The sequence below is a fragment of the Felis catus genome, chromosome F2, assembly GCF_018350175.1.
Source record: "Felis catus isolate Fca126 chromosome F2, F.catus_Fca126_mat1.0, whole genome shotgun sequence".
NCBI classification, from domain to species: Eukaryota; Metazoa; Chordata; class Mammalia; order Carnivora; family Felidae; genus Felis; species Felis catus.
In genome coordinates, this window is record NC_058385.1 from 69674075 (window position 1) to 69700675 (window position 26601).

A 26601-nucleotide genomic window follows, 5' to 3' on the forward strand; every position below is an offset into this window, starting at 1 on the left:
ACATAAATTACTAAACAAAACTGATCAACAGGAACCAGGCAGTAATTCCAGCTTGAAGCACGGGTTATTTAATATTTTAGTCAATTTATAATGTATTACTGCAAATTAATGTGGAATATCTTTTAGGCTTTTTTAAATATTGAGAAGTGCATATGCCCCCCCCGCCCTTGCTAGCTCGGTATTACCTTTGCTGGTTCTGCATCACATAGTGTGAGCAAAGAGTGGATGAATGAGGGGTTGAGGCTCATTGTGAAGAATCGAGGGGCTCAGAGGGTCAGTGAGTTGCAGTCTCCCTTGGGGGGTAAAGAAGCTATATTGAGGGGGTGGGGGCTCACTGGAGAGTGTGCGGGGTGCAGATGGAAGAAAGCTCGGAGGTTCATGTGGGCGTCAAAGGGCTGTGGAGAGGAGGGTTTGGTGAAGGACTTGAGGGTGTTTACTGTGGAGTGTGAAGAGGTTGTGGTGGGTGAGCCCACCCACTTCCACTGGGAAGTGTCGAGTGTTTGAGATAGGAAGGGGTTCACCATGGAGCAGTAAGTGTTTTCGTGGTGGGCACGTTGGGTTGACTCTGGGACGTCAGGGACTTATGGGGAGGGAGGATTGGGATTCACTGCCATGTATGGGCAGTTGGAAAAGGCAGTTGGAAGGAGAACTGCCTTTTGTTGGCATATCAAGGGGTGTGAGAAGGATGATTGGAGATGACTATAAAGTGTGAAGTGGCCGTGGCAGAGATTTGGTGCTTGGTGTGGATGAGAAGTGGTTGTGGGAAGGAAGGATTGAGGCTCCCCGTGGAATGTGGAGTGGTCGGGGGAAGGTAAAATTGTGGTTTGCTGAAGAGTCTGAAGGAGGGAGGGACACATAAGGGGGGGACACATAAGGAGGGAGGGACAAGTTTCATTACTGTAGAGTGTGAGTCTGTTGTGGCGGGGAGGGTTGCCATCTGCCCTGCGGTGTGAACGGGAGGGGCTGGGGAGCTCACAGGGAGATGGGAAGTGATTTGTCAGTGGCAAGATGATGGCTTACTCTGGAGTGTCCTGTGATCTTCTGTGTTATCTCTGGCCTGCTTTTTGCTCTCTGTCTCTCCACCGACTCTCTCCCCAGCCTGACTCGATAGGTTCTCCCTTGGGAGACGACTTAGAATCAAGAGAACTTTTCCACCACCCATCCACCCCTCCGTTCCTCCTCTTACTCATCAATATTATTGGAGCACCTACCATGCGCCTGGCGCGGTCCCAGGAGCAGGACAAACAGTAGGAAGAAGACACAGGTTCTTCCCTCATGGAGCACTCAGTCTGAAAGCAAATAATGAGAGGCTTCAGCAGAGAAAGCAGGTCACTGGGTTTTTGCATGAGCTCTAGACTCAATGGAGAGTATTAATTGTGCCACCAGGTTTCTACCTCAAGTTTCCACTTTAGTTCTTCAGAATGAAGTGAGGTGTGGCATTCAAGACAGACATACTCTCCTGGATAATGAATGTGAGTCTGGCAGCCGCTGTTTCTTTAGGGGCTTTGAGCAGAGCATGTGAGGCATCACAGATCCAGGGCCCCTGGATCTGGTGATCCCTGGGTCCTCTGGGACAAGGGTGTTAAGCAGGCAGTGTGGAATAACATGGTTAAGAACATGGACTCTGGAGCTGGCTGAACCTGGTCTCAAATCTCAGTTTTCTGATTTTTGGTGGGCATCTGTCATTTAGCCCATGTGAACACCCTCTTGGCATTTTGGTAGTTCTCTAAGTGTAAGTGTCTCCTTTCCTTTTTTTTTTTTTTTTAATGCTTGTTTATTTTTGAGAGTGCACACGAGTGGGGGAGGGGCAGAGAGGGAAGGGGACAGAGGATCGCAAGCAAGCTCTGCACTGACAGCAGAGAGCCCGACGTGGGCCTCGAACTCACGAACCACAAGATCATCACCTTAGCCGAAGTCAGACGCTCAATCAACTGAGCCACCTAGGTGTCCCTGAGTGTCTCCTTTCCAGCATGGAATTCATGTTTCTTGTTGGTGGGTCAACATACAGTATAGATTCTGGTAATAGAATGGGCCCTGGAGGACATTTAGGGGGCAGTGAGATAGATTCATGGAGAAGGAGGCAGGATTCAGGGCTGGCACAGACTGATACAGACGCGGCCCCGTTCTGGAGCCCTTAGCTGGGGCAGCAGCTCCTGGCTCACAGTGCCCCAGTCATGACAGGGGCAGCCTCTCTCTGGGTGGCTTGGTCTCATGGTGTGGCTCTGAGACTCTTCCATGGACTTTTAGCCCACCGTCTGTTTCTCCAGCCTCTTCGTCAGTTGTGGGAGCTAGCTATACTTTTTAACGGATCTCTTTTTTAAAAAAGCAAACTCTAACTATGTTATCTGGAGTAAAGAATCAGGACCAGTACAACTACTAATTCACTTGGAAACGTTGAGCAAATCAGCCTGCACAGATCCCTTGGCCTACAGGGGCCAAACAGCCTAATGGTTAACAGCACAGGGTCTGGAACAAAACCACCTTGCTTCGACTCCCGGCTCTGACTCAAGTTATGTGAGCTCAGAAAAGTTACTTCACCTGCTTGTGTTTCTGTTTCCTCTTCCGCGGACTGAGAATAATGTTGCCTTCCTCTTGGGGCTGTTCTGAGAATTCAACAGGCTATTTCATAGCAGGCACTTACAAAAGCACCTGTGACATATGAAACACTGAATAAGGATTAATTATAATTATCACCCTCTCTGAGCCCCCATTTTGTCTTTTATAAAATTGAAGCAACATATAACAATTAGGTTTTTTTTAAGCTTATTTATTTATTTTGAGAGTTAGAGCACGTGTACCGGGGAGGAGCAGAGAGTAGAAAGAAAATCCCAAGCAGGCTCCGTGTGCTATCAGAGCCCAAGCCCGAGCCATGAGATCATGACCTGAAATGAAACCAAGAGTTGGATGCTTAACCAGCTGAGCCACCCAAGTGCCCCAACAGTTAGGCTTTTAATGATGCATTTGATAACTCTAGGCTTGTTCACTGCTTCCCTTCCCTCTTTCCTTTCTTCCTGCCTCCCCCTTCCCTCCCTTCTCTCCTTCTTTCCTTCCTTCCTTCCTTCCTGAATGGAGAAAGGAAGAATTGGCTTTTGACCATAACTTGACGACCCCTGAAGGCAGTTATCCACTTACTGGTAATTGACCTATTATCAATTTTGAACTGCTTCCTCTCCTTTGGGCCATCTAGAATTAAAACCACACCCCCAGAAGTAATGCATTACCCAGGGAGAGACAGAGAATGAGAGGGAATTAAATCACTGTGCGAGTTGATTACTTTAAGTCTGCTTTAAGGAGTTAGGCAGTTAACATTCTTTTAAGCTCCCAGTGGGCAAAGAACTTTCAGAAAGATTTTTGTTGTTTTCCCTTTTTATTTTTTGTTTTTATTGCCTGGCTTTTAAATGTGTTTCATGTGCCTTTTTTTGTTGTTTTGGAGGGTGGAGGGGAGTTGCTGTGTTCATAGTTTTTTGGGTTTTTTTTCCATTTCATATCTTGAATAATACCTTGTAATTAGGTAGAATCTATTTTTCTTTATTCTCAATAAATATGTTTCCCACTAAGGAAGGTAAAGCTATCAGAACATGAACTTCCTGGGGCAATTATCATTACCACTCCGAAGTACCTAGAATTTTTTTTTTAAGTTTATTTATTTATTTTGAGAGAGCGTGAGGGAAGAGGCAGAGAGGAAGAAAGAGAGAATCCCAAGCAGGCACCGCGCCATCGTCATAGAGCCTGATGTAGGGCCCAAACTCACGAACCATGAGATCATGACCTGAGCTTAAGTCGGACGCTCAACCGACTGAGCTACCCAGGAACCCCTGTACCTAGAATTTCTGAGAAAAAAGTTAGGAGAATTTAGATGAACAGTATAATTGACACTTGTTCCATCTTTCTTTTCCTTCTGTAAATTTTATCCTCTGTATTAGTTAAATTTGTTTTCATTGCAAGGCTTAGAAAACCCAACTCGACTTGAGGACCAGGAAGAAGTTGGCATGAGTGATGGAATCATCTATTGCTTAAAGTTGCCTACTGCCTTTAGTGTTAGTTGCATTCTAAGATGAGATAGAAACTAGTGGCTAGAGCCCTATGCTCTCCTAGGTTTATGTCCCACAGAGAAGGTCAAGCTTCTTTTCCATCAAAATACCCACAAAAAACTCAGGCCTGACTTTCAGTAGACTGAATCACATGTCACAGAGCCATATTTGGACGAATCACTGGAACTAGGACAATGCCATGTTTTGATAGTCATGACCTGAGTCACCAGTTCACCCAGATCATGCGAATGGAGAGTGAGGAGAGGGTAATGCCCTGGTGGAAAATCAGGAAATTGTTACCACAATAAGAGAGAAGGAATCCTGGACAGTCTGACAAAAGCAATTGTCCACTGTAGTCAACTCCAGACTATGTTTGGGCCATCAGTTGAAGAAAAGTGTAGGTCTTTCCATTAAAACAATGTACATGTTGCTCCTGTGGAAGTATATGCTTATTAGTTCTCTAACCACACACTGGTCGCTGGGGTTAGAATGCTGAGATTTCAAAGTCATACTCCTGGATTAATGATTTTCAACCAGGAAGGATGCATTACACAGGGTGGGGATACGGAGAAGGCAACTGAATGTTGTTGACAAGGGATCTGAAGTAGTTTGATAAAGCATACTTAATATTATAAGTACATACCTATCAAATAAAAATCAAAGCTTTATTGTTATAATAGAAACCACCCAGGGAAAGGAAGATAACATTATCTTAGCCAGTGGCAATGGGCTAAAGAAATACTTGGCATATATGCACTGGCCAGAATATCACCAACAAGAGGAGCTCCTCTTGATGATATATTGGCCAGTGCATATATGCCATGAGAGGAATATACTGGAATTTCAAAGGCAAGAGATTACTGTGTAAAAGAACTCTCACTTTTTATTGACATGTAACATTTTAGATTGGCTAAAATGTCACCTTTTCAGTGATGCCTCCTCTGACCACCAAATTTAAGTTTATACCCTGCCAACTACTCTTCACAATTATTCCTTCACAGCCTTTACCACGGGATATACCTATTTATTTTTTCACCTGTTTGTTGTTTATCTGCTTCACTGGCCTAAATGTTCCGTGAGTACAAAGATCACGTCTGTTGTGTTTTCACGGTATCTCTGGTCCCTGAGGTTCAGGGGGCAGCATTATTTTCATCAAGATAGGACAGTCTCTGCTGTGGTAACAGATAAACCTCCAAATCTCAGTGGCTTAGAAAAATAAAGGTTATTTCTAATTCATGTAAAATCCATTTCAGTTTGGACAGATTTTCTTGGTCTTGTATTTAGAACATATGGCCTCCAGGGTCACCAAGGCAGAGAATAAGAGGGACAGACGAACGTTTTTACTGATTAAACTCACAAGTGACAATTGCTTCCACTCAAATCCATTGGCCAGATGAAGATACATGGCCCCAATTTGTAACAGTAAGAGAGGCTGGGAAATGTCGATGACAGCAGATGTGTGGAGAGTGTCTTCTGGCTTGACCACAATTATCTCCAACTTTGCTGGTTTCCATGCGGAGGAATTTACCCTAAGCCCTTAGGCCTCTCTCCACTCTGTCTTACCCTCCACTGGGAAAGGAAGTGACTTTGCTATGGATGCGATGCATTCAGGAGAAGGAGCTAAGCTTGTTGGAACAGTCCCTCCCTGTCTCTCGTTCTTTGGGGGTGTATCTGAAAGACAGCATGCATTCTGCCCTGCTCCTCCATGCTGCAAATTTTTGCTGAAGAAGGATACCCACCAAGGCAGACAGAAAGGGGTAACCCTGTGATAGTCCAGAGTGCTTGAGAACAGGTGAACAAGTTAGTTTCCTTGTGACGTTGGTGGTAGAAAAGCCACCAAATGTCTCTGTTCCCTTTATCCTGCTATGCTCAGTAGTGTTTGTCTGTAATAGTGGTGACATGTGAATCTCCACCCGTCTAACTTCAGTGTCTCCCTCTCAATTGGTTCTGAACTCAGGCAGGAAGTGAGAGGGGTCTTGGTGGATCCTACAGTGCACTTCCAGCTTGTTCAGTCCTAATTGGTATTCGATAAACACTCAATGAACGAATGAACTTGGAGGATACCGAGAAGGTTATCTAGACCAACCGGCCCTTAGCTGAAACCCAGAGAGGTGAGGTGACTACTCAGAATCACCTATCCTGAGAGCTGACCTGCAAATTTCACTTCATCTAACAAGCTGCTAATACCAAACACAAATAGAATGTCAAGCAGTATCTCCTACAGGGCACCTTCTTCTCTCCATAATTTCAGAGACCTTCCCCACAAGGAGGAGGAAGTCTTAAAAGAAAAAAGGAAGGATTAAACTCCTCTGAGTACACTTTATACTGTTCTTTTCCAGGAGGTAGAGGGATACATTCTTTTCCTCTCCCCATTCCTACCACCCAAAGTATTGAATACTTTTAGGTGAATCATTTCCAATCTGAACCGATAATCCTTACAGCAACCTTTTCTTTCTAGACCATAAAAAAGCGGCAGCTTGTTAGTCATACAACTATTTAACCCAGTCCCTCCCTAGTCCTACAACTGAGCTCCAAGCCTATTACTTATAATCTACCCACCCACACATATTGAAATGAGATTATTTTTCCCACAGAAAAGAACTGCAGTTACACAAGTCCCAACTCTGTTCCAGAGAGTGATAAAAAGGAGAAGGAAAAGGCACAGAGTTGTTTGATAGGCTTCTGAGGGAGGCAGCAAAAGGATGAAAGCTTACCCTACCAGGTACATAATGTGAAATCATGTTCCTGCAAATATCCAGAGGGCTCCCACCCTCCACCTGGGCATGCTCCCTAGACCTTTGATCTGGAAGCCACCACAAGCTACTGATAGTTACAGGGATTGTCCGGGCAAATGCACTTACCTCTGCTCAAAAAGTAATAGCAACCAGAGAGGAAGAATATTCCAGAAAAGAACATTGTGGCAAGCAAGAACCCAGATGGAGGAGGCTTAGCATGGCAGATTGAGAAAAGGCTTCTGATGATATAGACACAGATTGTGGTCTCAGACCTGGCACTTAGTAGCTGTGAGAGTCAAAAACACAACAGCTAATGAAGTCTATGTGCTAAGAACTGTATTAGGCACTACAGTCCTGAAGTGTCTAGAAGACCTCAGCAGAGGTCTCACCTGCTTGGAGTTACACTTTCTTCTTGAAAGTGAGGGTGATAAATTCAACCCCATATAATTGCTATAAGGAACAAAGAATATGCCCGGCTCATAGTCAGCATGCAGTCAGTAGAAATGATGGTTTTCACTCTTTGGGAAGGACTGGTTGCCAGGTGCCCCAGAGAAGGGGGGCCATTCATCTGAGGGCCAAACACCCAGCTGCAAGTCTAGGGAGAGTTCCAAACAGAGAAAGGTGAGGTCAAAAACCAGGGTTTGAGCTTCAACTCACTGACCACCCAGAAACCAGAGTATGTCCTGTATTAAAATAACACATTACAGGGGACACTGGGAGGGGATTGAGAGAGACAGGAGCTCTCGGCTGGGAATGTAGGAGCTGAAGCCACACATTTACTCACGGGGAGGCTGCTGGAAGTTTGGAAGAAGATAGATATGCTTTGACTTTCCATCATTCCTTCTTAGGCAAATGAAAACATAGCAAACCAGTCTGTCCTTGGAAGATGGAGTTGCAGAGGGAAAGAGGCAAGGCTGGTATTCCCTGGGACTGTTTCCCTGGTCTCTCTGAATGATCTCAGCAAAGCCCACATGCCTTAGGCACCGCTGCGCCACGCATGACCTTTTATTGTTGCCTAAAAATCCAATATTGAAATGTCTCTCTCTTCCTGAACTGGCAACTCCCCCAGTGCTAGGACTGTGTTGTATTTGTGTTGGTAAGTGCCTTACGCACTGCCTGACATACAGAGATATTTATATACATGAGCACACCTTCTTTGAAAAATTAGAATCATACTATAGAAACTGGCACCCTCCTTTTTTTTTCTTCTCTTGAAGTTTAGAGTTGTTTCCTTATCTTTTTAGTGGTTGTAAGTACTTTGTTGTTTTTCAAGTTTATTTATTTATTTTGAGAGATAGAGCGTGCAAGTTGGGAAAGGGAGAGAGAGAGGGAGAGAGGAGAGAAAATCCCAAGCAGGCTCGGCACTTTCAACACAGAGCTTGATGCGGGGATCAATCTCATGAACCATAAGATCCGAAGCCAAGAGTAGGATATTTAACCAACTGAGCCACCCAGGCGCCCCTGTAAGCACTTCATCATGTAGACGTCCTATAATGAACCTAAGCATTCTTCTATTGATAGATATTTATAATTTTTCCTGTCCTTGTTACACTTCCAAATATATCATCCATAGTCTTTTTATCACTATTTCCTAACAACCAAAACCTAGAAGTGGTCATCACACTGTCTTGTGCAGAGTGAGGCAGTAAATAATAAAGAACAAAAGCTCGGGAGCTGGACCACACTGACTAGCTGTGTGACCTTGAGTAGGATATTTGACTCCTCTGAGCCTCAGCTTCCTTATCTCCAACTGCAGCTGACCACAGTCACCAACTAATAGGGTTGTTGCAAAGAATTAATGAGTTAATGTATGTAAAGCACACAGAACATTGCCTGGCACATAGTAATTATTCTATGAATGTCTGTCATTATTATTTATATTTACATAGCTGGGACAGATAAGACTGGGAGACACTTGAGGACAGTGACCATGTCAAGCCTCCATAGCCAGGCGCTGAGAAGGAGTTCTGTGCATATTTGTTGAACAAATAAGAAATGCAGATGTGGAAATCAACTATTGACTTGACTGTGACCCAGTATTCCACAGCAAGTGGTTCATTAGTTTGGATTAAATCTCTATCCCCCAAAATATATTGGATCTTACCAGTTCTTTTCACCTTAGTTTGGAATGAGTTTATCAGACAGTTTCTAGAGACAAGGATTGATGAGAAGAAGGAAAAAAAAAACACATGAGAAATCCAGGTGCCCTAGAGAAAGAGCGGAGCAAATACCATGAGGGAATCAGAAGGTACAATAATCAGAAGGTACAACAAAGGGAATCTGAAGAACTAGGATTAAGCAACTCATCTAAGTCTAGAAAAATAAAATGCATTAGGAAGAAAGAAAGAAAGCTAAAGACAAATGTCAACGGCTCCCCCATTTTGTCCTCGGTTGGTCCTCTGTACCTATGAAATTATATTAGAGTCAGGCTGCCATTCACCAACTGTGGCTGGTTATCTCCCCTTCTATCAGCAGATTAAACTTGGAATGAGGAAGCAAACAAGAAAGGAAGCTGATGATTAGTGAGAGCCTACCATACAACAAAGCCTTTTAAATAATGATCGTATTTGAATATTACAGACACCCCAGGAGGTCTGTATTATTATCCCCTTCCTACAGATGAGAAAACTAAGACACAGTCATGCATAATCAAACAGCCCAGAAACACAGAGCAATGACTTAAACTCTGACCTCTTTGCCTCCCTGTTCTAATTCTTTCTTCCTAGTTTAAGCAGAGCCCAAATAGGCTTCACTTCCAAGGAGCAAAGTATTGTGAACTTAGGATTCTGGCTTCTGACACTAGGCAGGAAAGGATAGTACATTAACTTTAAATCCCATCCATAAAATTGCCAAAAAAACAAGCACAGTCATTAGCCTTTGTTTCTGCTTACGTACCATGATTGGAGATGGGAAGGAGCAAAGATGTTGAAACAGGTAGAGAAGTAAGCCCGCCCCTCTACAAGTGGAAACTTGCATCATCAGGGAGCAGATGCTTTGAATGTTCTGTAGTTGAGGGGAATGCAGCACAGCCAAATATCTAGGACAGTCTTCCAAATGTTATACCACAGCCGAATATCTGGGACAGTATTCCAAATGTTATATCAATTTCCTTCCCATCACCAGGTTCCATCCTGGTTGTCAAAAGAGCGGGGTGGGGGCTGGGGGGGGAGAAAAGAAACAGAACTCTGTTCTTAGTTTTCATTTTTGACTGTGTAAAACTGTGATCCTACTCAGAAAAGGCTGAAATGATTCAATGTGGTCCCTATAAGAGTTTGGTATTTTCCAGAGAAAACTGCAGACGTATTTGGAATACATGCACTGCTTAGGCATATGAATCATTTATATCCTAGAGGAAAATCTCAGATTTATTTTCAATGTTGCTTCCAAGGATTTTGTAACACAAATCTTCCATTATTGCCTCATGTGTTATCATCTCTTAATGGGGAAATAAACTGGAGACTAGAATTTATTTTCCCACCTATATAAGGGGGAGATCTGAAGAACTAGGATTAAGTAACTCATCTAAATCTAGAAAAATAAAATGCATTAGGAAGAAAGAAAGAAAGAAAGAAAGAAAGAAAGAGAAAGAGAAAGAAGGAAAGAGGAAGGAAGGAAGGAGGAAAGACTCATTCAGGGGCCTAGAATCATAAATCTCAAAGAGACCTTATTGGATGTTACAACTAATGCTACCATAATATTGCCACCAACACAGGGATGGTCTCTAGCATATCCCTGGGTGATCCAAATCCCACTTCAATACATCCAAGGGAGAGATGATGTATTTCCTCTCAGTGGGATCCTGTATTTCAAAGAAAAGATTCCACATGAGCAATGCAGGTTGTCAGCAGGCATTGAGCAGGCCTGGAGAACGCTGGAATCTATCTACAAGGCCATGTTAATCCCAGGTGATTAATGGTCAGTGACAAGGTGAAACTGATGGTTTACTGAAGTATTAAGTACTTCAGTAACAGTTGTAGGTGGCTGCTTCAAAAGCTGAGTCAAATCTTCACTCTTCCTCATGTTATACTTTTGCCTTCAGTTTTAACCTTTTTATAGGATTTACATTTACAACTAATGTATTGACTATTTATTGAATGACAAACACTTTTGAAGCACTTTCAAAGCATTTATCCCTCCAGTGACTCTGATGAAGGATTATTATCCCCATTTTATAGATGAGAAAATTGAGGTTGAGAATTTTTGCCAGTAAGGGAAGCAGAAGACCAAAAGAGCCATTAGCGGTTAAGTGCTGCACAAGGAGTTACTTTAGGAATCTCTTGAAATAGAAATTCTAGCATCTGATGGAGGGTGGCCTATTGGAAGACTTCTGAGATGGGCCATGAGAATGAAAGAAGAGGAAGGCATTCCGGACAAAACAAACTCCATGAAGCTAGTATCCCTGATGCCATGACTAGGCTCCCCTCACCAAATCCTTAGGCGTGGTATATATTTATTGATTGCCTTATTTGTGATTCAGTTGTTTGACTTCACAGTACTTGACCAAGGACATGGGTCTCCAAGCTCTCAAGTATGGGATTTACTCTTAAACCCCACTTAAAGTCATAGTGACAGGTGTGGCCTCAGAGAATCCCCGAGCTGGCAGGGAGGGAGCTTACTTCAAGAGCCAGGCTTGCGTAGACAGAATTCTCAGACCTTCAAGATCCCATCATAAGTGGAAGATTTTTCTTTTCCTTCAGTGATACCTGTAATAAACGTTGACTAAAGGCAATAACTGGTTCCGCTCACCAAATGGCAATTGGGTATGAGTATCAACCCTCAGGGAATCGCTCATCTTTTAAAAAGAAAAATCTCATTTGAATAATTACACGTTGGCCTCCGGGTTAATGCAAATTGTGGGATGCACCACCAGGACTTATGCCGAGAATATATGAGACATTATTTGTAATACTCAATGCTTTATGCTTCAAGCTATTAATTCATTCTGAGTTTTAACTCGATCAGCTGTGGATCTAGAACATTCTGGGGAATATGACACAGTCAAATGAGAGAAAAGTAGAATAAGAGAGATTGTAGCGCTGAAAAGATCTTAGGAATGGCCTTCTTTAGAGTTTTCAAACTTGTTTTTAACAATGGAAACTCTTTTTAAGATAGCACCTTAAATGGACCCTGAGGTAGGTGCCCATTGCTCCTATTTTGCCTCTTTCTTGATAAAATATACCTAAATTTTCTTTGAGAAAATAGCCTCACTCCATTTATATTGTGGGGGATTGATCCCAACCCAGTTCCTTTGCTGCTGCCATTAGCATTTCCTACCTGAGGCCAATGCTGGCACGGGAAGCAGATCTCTGAGAAATATAAAGAAATGAGCCCCTAAAGTAAATATAATTAACCTGTAGAACAAGGTGTACCTGAAGCCAGTTGTCCCTGGGCTTCTTAGTTATGTAAATAAATAGATTATCTTTTACGCTTAAACCAGTTTGAGTAGGATTTTCTGTTACTTGGAAGTGAAAACGAGGTAAAAGAGTCCAAAACTGAACAATATAAAGAAGATAAAGCCAGAATCTCTGGTAGAAGTAAGGGTAGGAAACCTGAGGCCCCACTCACTATGTACTCCCCCAATTCCAGAAACCTCTGGAGATGGACTTTACTCTCTCGTCCCATCTTTTTTACAGATGGACAAATCGAGTTCAAAGAAGAAAACTAAAAATACTGACAGCACACTTGGAGGAATTAAAACATGAGTATAAGACTTCTTTTTAATGTTTATATATTTTTGAGAGAGACAGAGAGAGACAGATCATGAGCAGGGAAGGGGCAGAGAGAGAGAGGGAGACACAGAATCCAAACCAGGCTCCAGGCTCTGAGCTGTCAGCAGAGTCCAATGCAGGGTTTGAACTCAGACCATGAGATCATGACCTGAGCTGAAGCCCAATGCTTAACTGACTGAGCCGCCCAGGTGTCCCTATAAGCTTTTTTTTTTTTTTTTTTTAAAGAAAAACAAGTTTCAGAAAATTAGAATGAGTAACTACTACTTAAATACCAGAAAAAATTTGTATTTAAGGAAATCACAAGAATATACTGTACAAAATAACACAAAATAAGCCATCAATAATTACACCACAAGGGGTGCCTGGGTAGTCCAACTCTTGATTTGGACTCAGGTCATGGTCCCCAGGTTGTGGGATCGAACCTGCGTCAGGCTCTGTGCTGAGTGTATAGCCTGCTTAAGATTCTCTCTCTCTTTCTCTCTTTCCCTCTCTCTCTATCTCCCTCTGCCCCTCTCCCCCACTTGGTCTCTCTCTCTCTCTCTCTCTGTCTCAAAAAAAAAATTAAACCACAATAACTCCTTTGGTATAAGCATGTTTCACAAAGTCCATAGAAAGCATGTTTGCTACCCTGATCATGCTTTTTATAAGCTTGTCAGAGAAATTTCTGGTATGTTCTGATAAAAATGAACTTTTCCTTTGGGAGCTGGCTTTATGTTATGCCATTAGTCTTTCCTCTTACTTCAGCAGGTTATACACAGCTTCACAACTTTCCCTTGAAGAACGCTGTTGCAAGATATGTCCTTATGACAAGATAAAAGAAATGCAAAATATAGATCAAAATTTGGTAGCACAATATGAAAAGCACACGGTATAGACCATTGTGCAATAAGCAGGCTGGCGAAACATCACAATTTGTAAAGGTCAGAAGACGTGGCAAAGTTCACAAATCAAAGAAAGGAGAATCTGGCCATGAATTTATAATTAATGACTCATTGCTTTTCATTTACATAAAGTTAACCTACTTAGAGGGGTTAATTCCACCAGCCACACTGCCTCTCCCTTTTCAGTGAGTAAAAAAAAAGTAATCTAGTGGTTAGATAAACAGATACTAGACCACAACTTGAAAGAACATCATTTCCTTCTGTCTCTTATCTAAGGACCAATCATTACATGACCCCTTTCTGAAGTCTGAGAACCATTTTATAGAAATGGTGTAGGATTAAGAGCTGGGAACTCAACTCAGTAGAAAACACATTTTATCCATCTGTGTGATGGGATGGAAATAATACTAGCTTGTCATAGCTAGTGATTGTTTTAGTGATACACTGAGTAGACCATGCGTTTGAGCTCTGGCCTGAATTCTTAACTACAGAACCGTGACGAAATAAATTGCTGTCACTTTAAGCTACTACCTTTGTGGCCATTTATTTCGCAGCAATAGCAAACTAACACACTGCAAATTATGTCAAGTTGTACCTCATCTGCTTGGCTCACATAAGGCTAGGAGGCTAGACAGCAAAGGTATGTAGTCCCCCCTTCATGCTCGCCTGCCCCTGGGAGAGAAGCACAGCTCAGGGTATCCTGAGGCACCAGAGGAGGGCTCCTGCAGGTGGGCTGCTGTCCTCCCCCACCCCAATGCCTCTAGTTCCCTCGGTACAGTCCCCAGAAGACTCTTACTCTGCGACATCATCTCCTTTACGCTTCTACTTAGTGTAGAAATGTCAATGTAATGTAGGAATGTAAAGGTAATTCTCCTAACCACTCAATCTAACTTTGGCCCCCCAGAGATGCCCCTGACATCATCACTTACTTGCTTTATAACATATGTCTATGATCACCTTGTTTGCCCTCTCCCTGGCATACCGATTGGAAAGTAAGCAACACGAAAACAGGACCTTCTCTGTCTTGCTCACCGTTAAAACCTCCAGAGGCTGGACAAGTGGCCGGCACCTAAGGGAGGTTTGCTATGTGAAAGTATACTAGAAAAATGCAGCCAGCACTGCAAAAGCGAACACAAAACACAGTCACACATTCATATCCGGGCGTTCACGCACAACTTTATTAAAAGATTTTCATAGCCCTTTGTTCATATTCTTGTTCTGGAATTTTTGATGCTGTTTTATGAGATCCTGGAGGACAGAGGCCATGTGTTCTTATCTTTGTGTCCTTTGCGCTAAATACAGTGGCCAGTGCATGGTAGATGTTTAATAAATGTTTGTAGAATATAATGGCATTGAAAAGTAAGCTATGAAAATCAAATTATCCTCAATATGGCAACAAAAATGTAGATATAGATATATAGATACTGGTTTGACTAAGTGTAATTCTTTTTTATTTTATGAGATATAGCAATTTTCCACTTCTTTCCTTACTCCTAAAACCTTTATAAGAGTCTTCATCCAGTCTTCACCTCCCTCCTTTATCCACATTAACTCCACATTCACAAGTTCCCCCCAAACATGATGAAGTGATCTTTCCATCCGAAGCTCAGACAGTCCAAGAGTACAGACCAGCTCCAATGACAGAACACAGCATTTCAACAGCTTCAGCTGAGCCATAATGTATGACTTTCCAACAGGTAAAGTCTGACCACAGAGTATCCCCTGCAGCCATCCCATCCTGTTTGCTGATGTCCCCAGAGATGTCTACACCCAGCCACGGCTGTCCTTCCCTGCCTCCTCAATACTGAACTTCTCCTTTAGGTAAACTCACTGTCCCTCTGCATGTAGACAAATCTGCATATAATACTCACGACCCACCAGGCTTGAGTCTTTCCTACTCTTCACCTATTTTCCTTTTTTTTTTCCTTTAAATATAATTTATTGTCACATTGGCTTCCATACAACACCCAGTGCTCATCCCAACAAGTTTTTCTTAAAGACTTTCCAGGCATCTCATTTTCCAGGAGAACTGTGATGAACTACAGCCCTGTAGATGGAGTGATAGTCTCTTCCTCTGGGCTCCAGGAGCCCCCTACACTTGCCTCTTTTATAGTACTTAGCACACGGGTCCTAATGACTAGTTTTTATGTCTGTCTCTCTCCTTGAGTAAGTTCCTTGAAAGAGTGTTTTATTTCCGTGTACACAATTCCTATCACACTGCCTGCTACATGGCCAAAACTACTTACGAAATGTAGCTTGAACTAAAAAATAAACAAATCATGATAGAAGGTGCTGTAGGCAGAACAATGCCCTCCCCCAGAGATGTCCACATCTTAAATCCCAGGACCTGTGAGAAAAAAACCTCTGCTGATGTGATTAAGGATTTTGGGGTGAAGATACCATCCTGGATTATCCAGATGTACCCAGTGCAATCACAACAAACACCCGTATCATAGGGAGCTAGGAGCTACAGAAGGAAGTGTGGCAACAGCATCATGGGTTGAAAAGGGCAGATTCCTGGATCCAAGGATTTCAGGCAGCTGCTAAAAGCCGGAAAAGGCAAGGAAGCAGATTCTTCTAACCTTGACGATAGCCCATGAAGCCCATTTTGGAAGTCCGACCCCCGTAACTATAAGATGATAAATTTTTTATTGAGCCACAAAATTGGGGGTGATTTCTTACAGCAGAAGAAAGAAACAAAGAAATGAATGCATAATGGAGAGAATGATATTAGATGTGTATCTCCTCTTTATAAAAATCTGCTTTCATTGCCGTCTATCAATCAATGATGCTAGGTCCTGCCAAGAATAGGAACCATGATTTCTTATCTCTGGGAAAGCTTTCCCTATCATCTTGGTGTCTTCCTCCTCAACTTGGTGCTGAATATGATATGGCTGAGTAGAAACAACATGGGCTGCAGAAGCAGAGACACATGAGTTCGGTCCTAGTCCCATTACTTCTCAGCAGTATGCATTAGGACAAGAAACTCCATGCCTCTGATTCCGTTTCTTCATCTCATTCTCAGCCTTGTTACAAGGGTTAGACAGCAAACAAAGAAATCATAACAAAGAAAACAATGTTATTGGTGGCAATCAAGGTTGACTTCCAAGGACATGGTTGAAGTGCTCACACTAGAGTTTTTCTGCTCTGGAGATCCATGGGATCACGTGATGCCAGGAGGTATAGATAGCTAAGTTCCTGCTTCACATCACAGAAGGAGAAGACTTGGGGCCATCAGGTCCAATCATGGAAGAATAAAGGAAGAGAAAAGACTGGATGGGACAGAAAAGGGCAGTGGATGGCAGAAGATAGCAGGTTCAGTATTGGGACCTCCCCTAGAACTTCCAAATCTCAGAAAAGAGTTCTAGTATATATTTTTTATGGAAACTCATAAAAGCTAATTCCTCGTTTGACTGAAACAGAAAGAAGTTTCAGGTGGAGGGTGACCATGAGAGAGGAGCCCCTGGGAATTAGCAAAAGGTCAAGGGAGGACTTTGGACATCCATGGACTGTGAGGTTGAGAGCTGAGTCAAGCTTACCCAGCTCTTCAAGAGCACATGATAGGAGTGCCTGGCAAGTTAAAGACACACAAACAATGAGGACTTCAACGTTGGGGGGTGTTCTGTACAATTTCTCCTCCCATTTGAAATGATTAACTCCCCAATTGTTCACATAAAACACAGGAAACAGTGGGGTAGGCAGGTGGTGGTAGCTATCAAGAGATCCATTCCACCTCCAGGCTGGGGACTGATCCCCTTTCTTCTCAGTCTCCTCTCTGCCTCTGGGCCAGGGCTGTCTGCTGTATAAGACTTAGTGCAAAAGAGCAGATGGCTTCACAGCCTTCTCATTTAGGTAATGAGTTCGAATCTTTACTGAAAGGCAAGCCCAAGGACGCTTCCAGCTGCTACACGCTGGAAGTTGACAGAGAGCAACGTGTGTGTGTGTGTGTGTGTGTGTGTGTGTGTGTGTCTGTGTGTAGATGGAGGCCGGAATGCCTTCATAGTAAACACAGAAACACAGTCATAGCTGTTTCCTACCCCCCCACCTCTTGGTAAACCATAACAGTTTGTTGGATCACTTGATTCCTTTATGGGCTGATGAAAAGAAATCAAGCCTACCTTTAGGCAGTAAGCTAGCTACCTCTTCAAGCAATCAGCTCTATGCACAGTTTTCAAGGAATTCCTCCTTGCCTCTTCTGAACTGCTGCAGGAAAGGTTTGGAAAAAGATCGGGGAAGACCAGCGATGTAAAGCGAGCCCCCTCAGCTCAGGGGAAAGGTAATGAATTGCATTCTGGGGACAAAGAGAACTTTGACAACAGAGGGTCTGACAGTTTTCATAAGGCAGGAAATGTGGTCATTATCAACCCAGAGCTTGGTGTGCAAACATTGGCTATATGTTTATATACCTTTTCCCAGCTTGTGGACATTGTTTAAATGGGAGGGGAGGAAAGTGCAAGAAGGAAATCCTCTTCCGTTTGGCAAGACAGAACTTCACGTGCCTGACCTACATCTTTCGTCTCAAGGAGCAAGTGTGGCCACCTCTGTATTGGGGGTCCCAGAGAGAGTTCACAAGCCAGCATTGCCGCATCAACAGCCGTCATGCAACAGCCATTTGTGGAACACTGATTGGAGGACAGTCACTATACTATGCGCCAGGATTACAACAGATGAACAAGAAATCAGTGCCCTTCCATTCCCCCACAGAGCTCCCGGTCACTGTTGTGGTCTGACTTGTCACCATCATCGTCACTATCACCTCTCTCCTCATCTCTTACAGCAATGCTAGAAATGGAATTTACAAAGCATGTAGGGATAAACAAAAATGAGCATAAAAAGCAAAAATGAAGTCTTAAAAAAATAAAAGAATGGAAAATAATCACCCGGTGATTTTATTAAAATGCCAAAGGTTTTCAGGTACATTTGCCCTGCTATGAATTAGAAAATCTTGAAATGGGTTCCCGGACTCAACGTTTTCAAAACAATCTAGAGGTTTCTGATACAGGCATCCCATGGCTCACATTTTGCAAATACAGTCTTAGGTTATACTACTTCATATACTTTGTCACATTCATTGCGGTTTGAATGTCACAACAGCTCAAGAAAGTAAATAGGATGGGAATTATTATCTCCAGTTTACAGATGAGGAAGAGAAATACATCAGAATGTCTATTCAACCTAATTTAATATAACTGGCATCTAATTTGTTCAAGCTCTGTGCTAGAAGTTGTAGAAAATGAGACACCCAATGAGTTTGCATTAGAAGAATGGAGAAGACAAGCACACAAATACACCAGGTGCTTTTTACATGCTGTTCTATCTGTAATTTACTTTAACAAATATCAGTGTATGCGTGCATATAAATGTATTATATTAACTCTATTCTGTACCCTGACGGCGGTAAGTTCACTCATTCACTAATTGGTTCATTCATTTTACCCAATATTTATTGAGCAGTTATTATGTGTCTGGCATTGTTCTCAGTACTGGGGATACAGTAGTAAATAAAATACACAGAAACATCTGCCTCCGCGGAATTGACATTCTAGTGGGGAAAACAGAGACTAGGAAACCACACCAGGAGGTAATTCTTTCATATGTGAAGGGACCTATCCAGGAACGGGCTTGTATGGCTGTTTGGGGCTTACTTGATAACGGATATTTATACAGGTGGCAGAGACTGGCTTTTATCAAAATACTCCTTCCAGAAGTAAGATTGTCAGGGAACAGACGCAGGACCCCCACCGACCTTTAATTGTCGTAAACCATGGTTTACCAAAAGAACCTGACGTGTCAATTTGCAACAGATTGTCTCATTTAAGCTTTTCCAGTAATATTGTGCTATAGATATTATTGTCTCCATTTTACGGATTAGGCATTTGAGATTTGACAGGCTTAAATAATTTCCCGAAGCTCAGTTATTAAGTATTGGGTAGCAGAGCCAGGATTTAAATTGGTTTGTTTCCGTAGCCTGTACAATTTCCACCTCCCCATCCTGGTCTAACATGGTGGTGTCACGAATTCTATATTACACCAGCGACAGTCACCTCCTCTTTGTGCCTCCTCTCCAGTCTTCCGTCTATGGAGAGCCAGCTTCAGGTCCTTTTACCAAAGAATTTTCCAGGGTCGGTTTTGATTGGTGATGATCATGCTTACTTCTTGGTTTGTATTGGATCTTGTGTCTCCCAAATTGTTAACTGAAACTTTTCTTGAGACTAAGGACTATTTTTCCTACACTTTTCCAATAACCCACAGCATCTAATAAGATATAACACATTTGGAAAACATGTAGTCATTGTTGCCTTGGTAGATAAATTTTAACTGCACCACTTAGAACACAGTATCTAGCACATAAGTACTCTTACGAGTATTTGCTTTTGTAGATAGAATTTTCACAATATTCTGGATAATATGATGGATGCCTCTTTCAATTTAGATAATCAAAACTAGAAAATCAATGAGAATTTAATTTTTTTAAGATTCTTTGGTTATAAATAGCTACTAATTTACTTATTCTTTTTTTAAATTTTTTTAATGTTTATTTATTTTTGAGAGAGACAGAGAGACAGAGGGCAAGCAGGGGAGGGGCACAGAGAGAGGGAGACACAGAATCTGAAGCAGGCTCCAGGCTCTGAGCTCTGAGCTGTCAGCACAGAGCCCAAGGTGGGGTTCAAACCCACAAACCGTGAGATCATGACCTCAGCTGAAGTCGGATGCTTAATCGACTGAGCCACCCAGGGGCCCCTTACTTATTCTTTTTCATATAGGTTTAGAATTCTTGGAACAAGAGGTTCATTTTCAATATATAGTGTATGTATCTAAAAATCTGAGTCAGCAATGAGGTTATCAGAGGCCCAACTGAAGAAATATTTATAGAGGGAGGTCCTGGATAGAGTAAGAAGAACTGACATAGAATATAGAATTTGGGAAAGGGAAAGTGTAGGGGGAGTGGGGGCGGGACACATCTTCGTATGTTAGGTTTTCTCCTTGTTGGAGGAAGAAGAGGTGAATGAACCATACATGAAGCTAACGGGATATTTTTTTTTAATTTTTTTTGTCAACGTTTATTTATTTTTGGGACAGAGAGAGACAGAGCATGAACGGGGGAGGGGCAGAGAGAGAGGGAGACACAGAATCGGAAACAGGCTCCAGGCTCTGAGCCATCAGCCCAGAGCCTGACGCAGGGCTCGAACTCACGGACCGCGAGATCGTGACCCGGCTGAAGTCGGACGCTCAACCGACTGCGCCACCCAGGCGCCCCAGCTAACGGGTTATTTAAGCAAACTTCTACCTACTTTGGAAACACAAAGCACATTTCACATCTTGTCACTTCTCAACGATTAATATGCACTCAATTAATGCATTTATTTGATGGCACTTTCAGACTTGGCAAGTATTGATTAATTGCATGTAAACATGTGACAGAGTCAGAGCAGTTAATATATGCATATGACTGTATAGATATGCAGACCGTGTTTTTCAAGTCCAATACTAAGATCAACAGTTCGAGAGGGGATTTTATTAATTTATGAATTTCCCTAATGTCTAATAGTACAATAGAAGTTTGTCACATTTAGGCACATGTATCTGAAAAGAAATTATCTGAAATTTGGGCTGTTGCTGAGATGGGAAATATGCTCATTCTGTAAACAAATATGTACAATATAATCAGGAAAAACAAGTGTCCAAGTTTTATGTAGACTCATGTGATCAAAAACATTACACCAGCAAAACTTAAGAAACGTGTAAGTGACACACACCCATGTATGCACACACACATACATACATGTGTGTTGAACTCTTAAAACCAGTGGTTTCATGATGAATTTATTTCTGGCTACGTTTATTTATCTCTCTGAGCCTCAGGGTTTTTTTCTTTAAATATAGGGATAATCATAACTGTTCCTATGTCAAGGAGATTTCAGAATTAAATGACAGGGCATATTTGAAAATGTCTAGTTAATGGGGGACATATAATAAAGGTTATTTACCCTGTCTTTTTTCTTGCTTCCATTCCTACTTATCGTGAGCTAGCCTTATGCTATTCTTTTTGGAGGAGCCATAAGAAACAGACAAAATCATACCTGCTCTCAAGGACAATTTTGTTGGGGAACCAAATTGTTAATACATAGATTATTATTAATAATAGACAATAATTGTTATTAATAGATTATTAATAAATACAATATTTCTTCTTTCTGAAGGAGAGAAGGTATAGTCAAACATTCACTTACGTGCTTCATGCTTTTGTATACAAAGTAGAGGGTAAGAATCTTGAAAAGCACTGGTTGAGGTCTCCCCAAGGTTTATGCTGCTAGACTGTGACCAGCCAGAATTAGAGACAAGATATTGAATGAGCCAGAAAATTCAGAATCCAGGTCACTGCTACACTGGAGAGGTTCCCTGAATGCAGGAAACCCCTGCAGAACAATGATGGGCAGCAGGGGAACAGGAGGAAGGACTAAGCACGTGCTGGAGTAAGGCTGTAACAGAGGAGAGGAATCAGAAAAGTATACAAGGAGAGGCATCCTTCATCTGAGCCCAATCTCCAGGACCCTGCAGCTCACAGATGCTACTAGGTACCTGCTTGCCACACCCAGGTGCCAAGAACAGGATAGGTAAGGAGCACCATGCACGCCTCAGTGACATGGACAGCGATGTCCTGATCTGGTGAAGCAAGCACTGAGCCAGCAGCCGGGACACCCAGCATCCAGCCCCTCCTCTACTTTACAGATCTATAATATTGGGCAAATACATTTCGCTTGTCAAGTGGTGATGTTTGCTCTCTCTCATAGGTCATGTCAGACCCAAAAGAAATCAATAGGAAGCATCATAGATCAGTGTTCAAGGGTACAGACCTGGATTCAAATCCCAGATCCACCACTGATGGCAGAGTACCATCTCAGCAAGTAGTTATGCTCAGAGTCCTCATCTGGAAAATGGGATAAAAAGATGCCTTTCTCTTAGAGTTGCAGTATTACCAGCAACACATGTGAAGTGTTTACAACAAAGCCAGGCACGTAGTAAACAGTAAATGTAAAGCGAACTTTGATTATTAACAAAAACATGGTTTGCGAACAGTCGATGTTGGCTTCAGCATCAGACAGGCATAAGCTCTAATTCAAACTCCACTATGAGCTGGATGATTTGAAGGAAATCACTTAACTCCTCTTAAATATTGATTTTTAAAATTTGCACACTGGGCATGATAATTCACTGTTGAAAATACTCTTATGAAGATTTGAAATAGCTTGTATTGAACAAATGGAATAGAGTACATTTTCTGTGCATGGTAATTATTATGTGCACATATAGGGTGATAGGCATATCTAGAAAGCATTGCTATTACCGCCAAGTTCTTTCCTAAGCAAGAGGTGATTTCCCAGATGCTAAGACTGAGACACTCTTGAGTTGTGAGCAAGGTGGGCCAGCACACCTGGGAAAACTGAGAACCTTACTGCAACCAAGCATAAATGCTTCTTCCTGTAGAAAACCTGATCAGAACAGACTGATTCACACAATGCACTCAACCCCAGTGGTTTGCATTTGTAGTGGCACTTTGCCCAGCCCTCTCTCTTCTCCGGTCCCATGTGTCGGTGACACCAATGGGGAGAACGTGAAATGTCCTGGGAGAAATGCCACAGGTAGCCTGAGGACATGAGCTCTGTGTTCTGTGGGACTCAGATCTCAACAACGTTGCCACTGTCCTTCCCAGAAAGGCTGGAAAGTGGACAAGGGCCAGCTGGACCCAACTTCCACAGAGCAGACCAAAGGGTTGCAAATGGGCCAGGAAGAAGGCTGGAAGATGGGTTGTTGAGAATGTGACTGGCTGTGTGCTCTCACAGTGCCCTTCAAAGTGCTGGACTCATTCCAGCTCCACGGTTGCCAAACACCCCAAGGAGCAAGCAACACACTTCTAACTCCCAGTAGGAAGTCCTGGCATAGAGGGTCCACAGAGAAGAAAAAGGGCTCAGAATAATTAATTTCCTTGTTATGTGTCAAGTACTTTATACCTTGACCCTACTTGGTCCCCACAACACGTGTCTATGTCAAGTTCCAATCGTTACTCCATTATACACAACCTAGCGCATTGTAAATTTTCAACAAATGTTGGCTATTATTACTTTTGTCATTGTTATTCGTATTAAAAATAACGAGAATGAGGCTCTTGGAAGTGAAGTCACTTGGTGCCATTGTCACATGGTTGTTAGTGACAAAAAACCCAATCGGCTACCTCCAAAGCGTCTGCACTTGGCACCAAGGCCTGCAGCCGGTGTGGCTTCTTAGACACCTTCCCTGCACCAGGGGCCATCCTAGGTGCAATAGCAGAAAGATAGGAAAAATCCACTTCTCAAAAACTCTACTGAAGTGTTTTTCAAACTATGAGTCTAGGCCTTCAGGGGTTCATGAAACCACTTTTGAGGTCATCACAAATGCTTTTTTAATGATACAGAATAAAATTTAAATCAAGAATGCATTTTTTATAATTCAACCAAGTATTTAACGATACTGTTGTAATCATGTATAAAAACATGGAAGTGTATACTGGATTGTGATGTACAAACTATGTCTCAGAAAGACCATCGTCACAAGCATTTGAAGGCCATCAATCTAGCGAGCATGCAAACAGTAGATACAGAGATTTGTGTGATATGATTTCCTGCTTGCTAGCTCTTCCCGTGAGTCTCTTGGGGACTTGGTGGTGCCCTTTGCGGTATTTCCAAAAAGGGAGGGGTCAGAATGGCTTCTACCAAGGTAAGGACTAAGACTCCATAGATCAGACTTCTGAAATCCACTCTTAACATCTCAGTATACGAAATAGCATGAAATGAATTGAATTTTGAATCAAGCTGGGATTAATCTAATTATTTTCATTCAACCTTTAACTAACATGATATGAACCCCTCTGGGTCCCAGTCACTGTATTAGGTACTGACACAGGGGGAGGGTTCCAAAAGCAGATACACTATTGTCTGTCCCTTGTAGAGCACACAGATCCCTCCACGACTGTGAACTGAACACCTTCTATGTTCTAGGACTTGAGCCAAGAGCTAGGAAGATCAGAGCCGGGCCAAGCTATGTTGGAGCCTAAGGCCAAATGAATTTTAATATAAGTTTTTAATAGCTAATTTTTTCTAGAACACTAGAATGGTTGAAAAATCAAAACACAGGAGTATTAAAACTCACGAAGTTATTTTAAAAGTATTTTACTTATATCTCAAATGGACTTTATTATAATTTTACTTCCCTCATTTTATTTTTTTTCTTCCCTCATTTTATTGGAAGCAAACTCTTCAATAACATTTCAAAATCAAATTCTTTCTTATCTCATGTTTTAAGTTGATTTGTTTATTTTGACGGAGAGAGCTTGAGCTTGAGTGGAGGAGGGGTAGTGGGAGGGGGAGAGAAAGAATCCCAAGTAGGCTCCATGTTGTGAGGGTGGAGCCCGATGCTGGGCTCAAACTCAGGAACCATGAGATCATGACCTGAACTGAAATCAAGAGTGGATGCTTAACCGACTGAGCAGCCCAGGCTCCCATTTATCCCATTTCAATTGGAGGAATTTCCATGTTTGACAATTTCCCTTAGCCAAGTGATGATCTTAAATAATTTTTAATTAGCTTCAAGTTACTGGTTGTCTTTATTTACAGTTTTGATATTATATTTACCATGGGACATTTTATTAAAATATTATTTATCTTGGTTTTTTTATATTGATTTTTTCCCTCCTTCTACCAAATTTTGCACTCAAGCAAGTGCCTTACTAAGTTTACCCCGAATCCTAACACTAAGGGATACATAAATGAAACAGAATGGAGTCCTTCTTTTTCAGCTTTTATAATCCAACAGGAAACTCAAAAAAGTAGATACATACGAACACTTCTCAAGCATTTATTAACTGTTGTTCCTAATTCCTAATTCCTTTACATGTATAAATCATCTAGTCCTTCCAACAAGCCTATAGGTCGATACTACTTATCATTCCCATTAAAAAAGTGGCAGACAGGGGCGGCAGGCACCCCAGTGGCTCAGTCAGTTAAGCATCCGGCTCTTGATGTGGGCTCAGGTCATGATTTCAAAGTTTTGTGAGTTGGGGCTCTGTGCTGACAGCACTGGAACCCGCTTGGGATTCTCTCTCTCTCTCTCTCTCTCTCTCTCTCTCTCTCTCAATCCCTCCCCAACTTGCACGCTCTCTCTCTCAAATATCAATAAATAAACTTAAAATAAATAAATAAATAAATAAACAAATAAATAAATTTTAAAAAAGAAATTTAGGCACAGTTAAGAAACTATTCCAAGGTCACACAGGTCTAAGATACAAAGCCTGGTTTTGAACCCATTCAGCCTGGCTCCAAAGCCTAAGCTGTTAACTAACCACTGAGTACTTGCTAGCTTAAGGCAGGTGATTGTGGCTTTCAGTTTAAAGAATCACTGTCAGCTGGAGGAACAAAAGTAAACATGATGTCAACATAAGGCTTTAAAATCAACTGTTAAAAAAAAAATAGAATGAAATGATTAATTATACTTTGAAAGCCGTGGGTAATCTGCCCCCAGATAATTTTATTTCCTTCTCTCAAAAGAACGATCTTCTTTCCCTGAGCCATATGCTTCTCATTCCCAAGGTGGCTGAGAGCAACCCTCTATAGATGTGTAAATTAATCATACAGTTTCCTTAGGGTGGCAATGTTGTATCAAATTGGCCCTTCTTCCACAGTAAGTAGCCACACTGAATGAGACGCATAACACGTATCCGTGTTTCTTGCGTATTTTATCTGACCAATTCATTCAACAAATGTTTTTTCAGCGCCTATTTTGGTCATTTTCAGAATTCACAGTCTTATTTTTTAAGGAAAATAGAAAATGTCCTTAAAGGATCCATCCAGAAGTCTATTTTGCTCTGAATTTCTCTGAAGGGATCCCTAAGCAGGAAGTAGTACTTACTAATGCATGAAGCAGTATCCTCGAGTATAAAACTATATACAACTCACATCTGTATTATAGTTTATAGGTTACAAAGTGCTTTCATGTGCATTATTTCTTTTGCTATTCATCCTCTAGAATGTCTCAAGAGATAAGTACAATTAAAATAACACTAATTTGAAATACTCTAATTCAAGAAACCTGAAATGGTAAGTAAGCATTAGCAATAGATAAGCTCTAATTGTTACCCCACTGAGGAAGGGAGTTTTAAAAAGATAGGTCAGATACAATACTTTCCCTGATTAAG

General features: G+C 41.9%; 1 long non-coding RNA gene across 1 annotated transcript in view; it reads right to left on the reverse strand.

Annotated features, from left to right (window-relative positions):
* Nucleotides 1-360: 360 nt before the first annotated feature.
* Nucleotides 361-26601, reverse strand: part of LOC123383107 — a 59353-nt gene continuing 33112 nt past the window's right edge. Inside the window, exons 2-3 of the long non-coding RNA XR_006592474.1 lie at nt 2539-2649; nt 361-1289 (exon numbers count right to left, since the gene is read on the reverse strand). This is a non-coding gene — a long non-coding RNA (uncharacterized LOC123383107). The remainder of the gene's footprint in view (nt 1290-2538; nt 2650-26601) is intronic.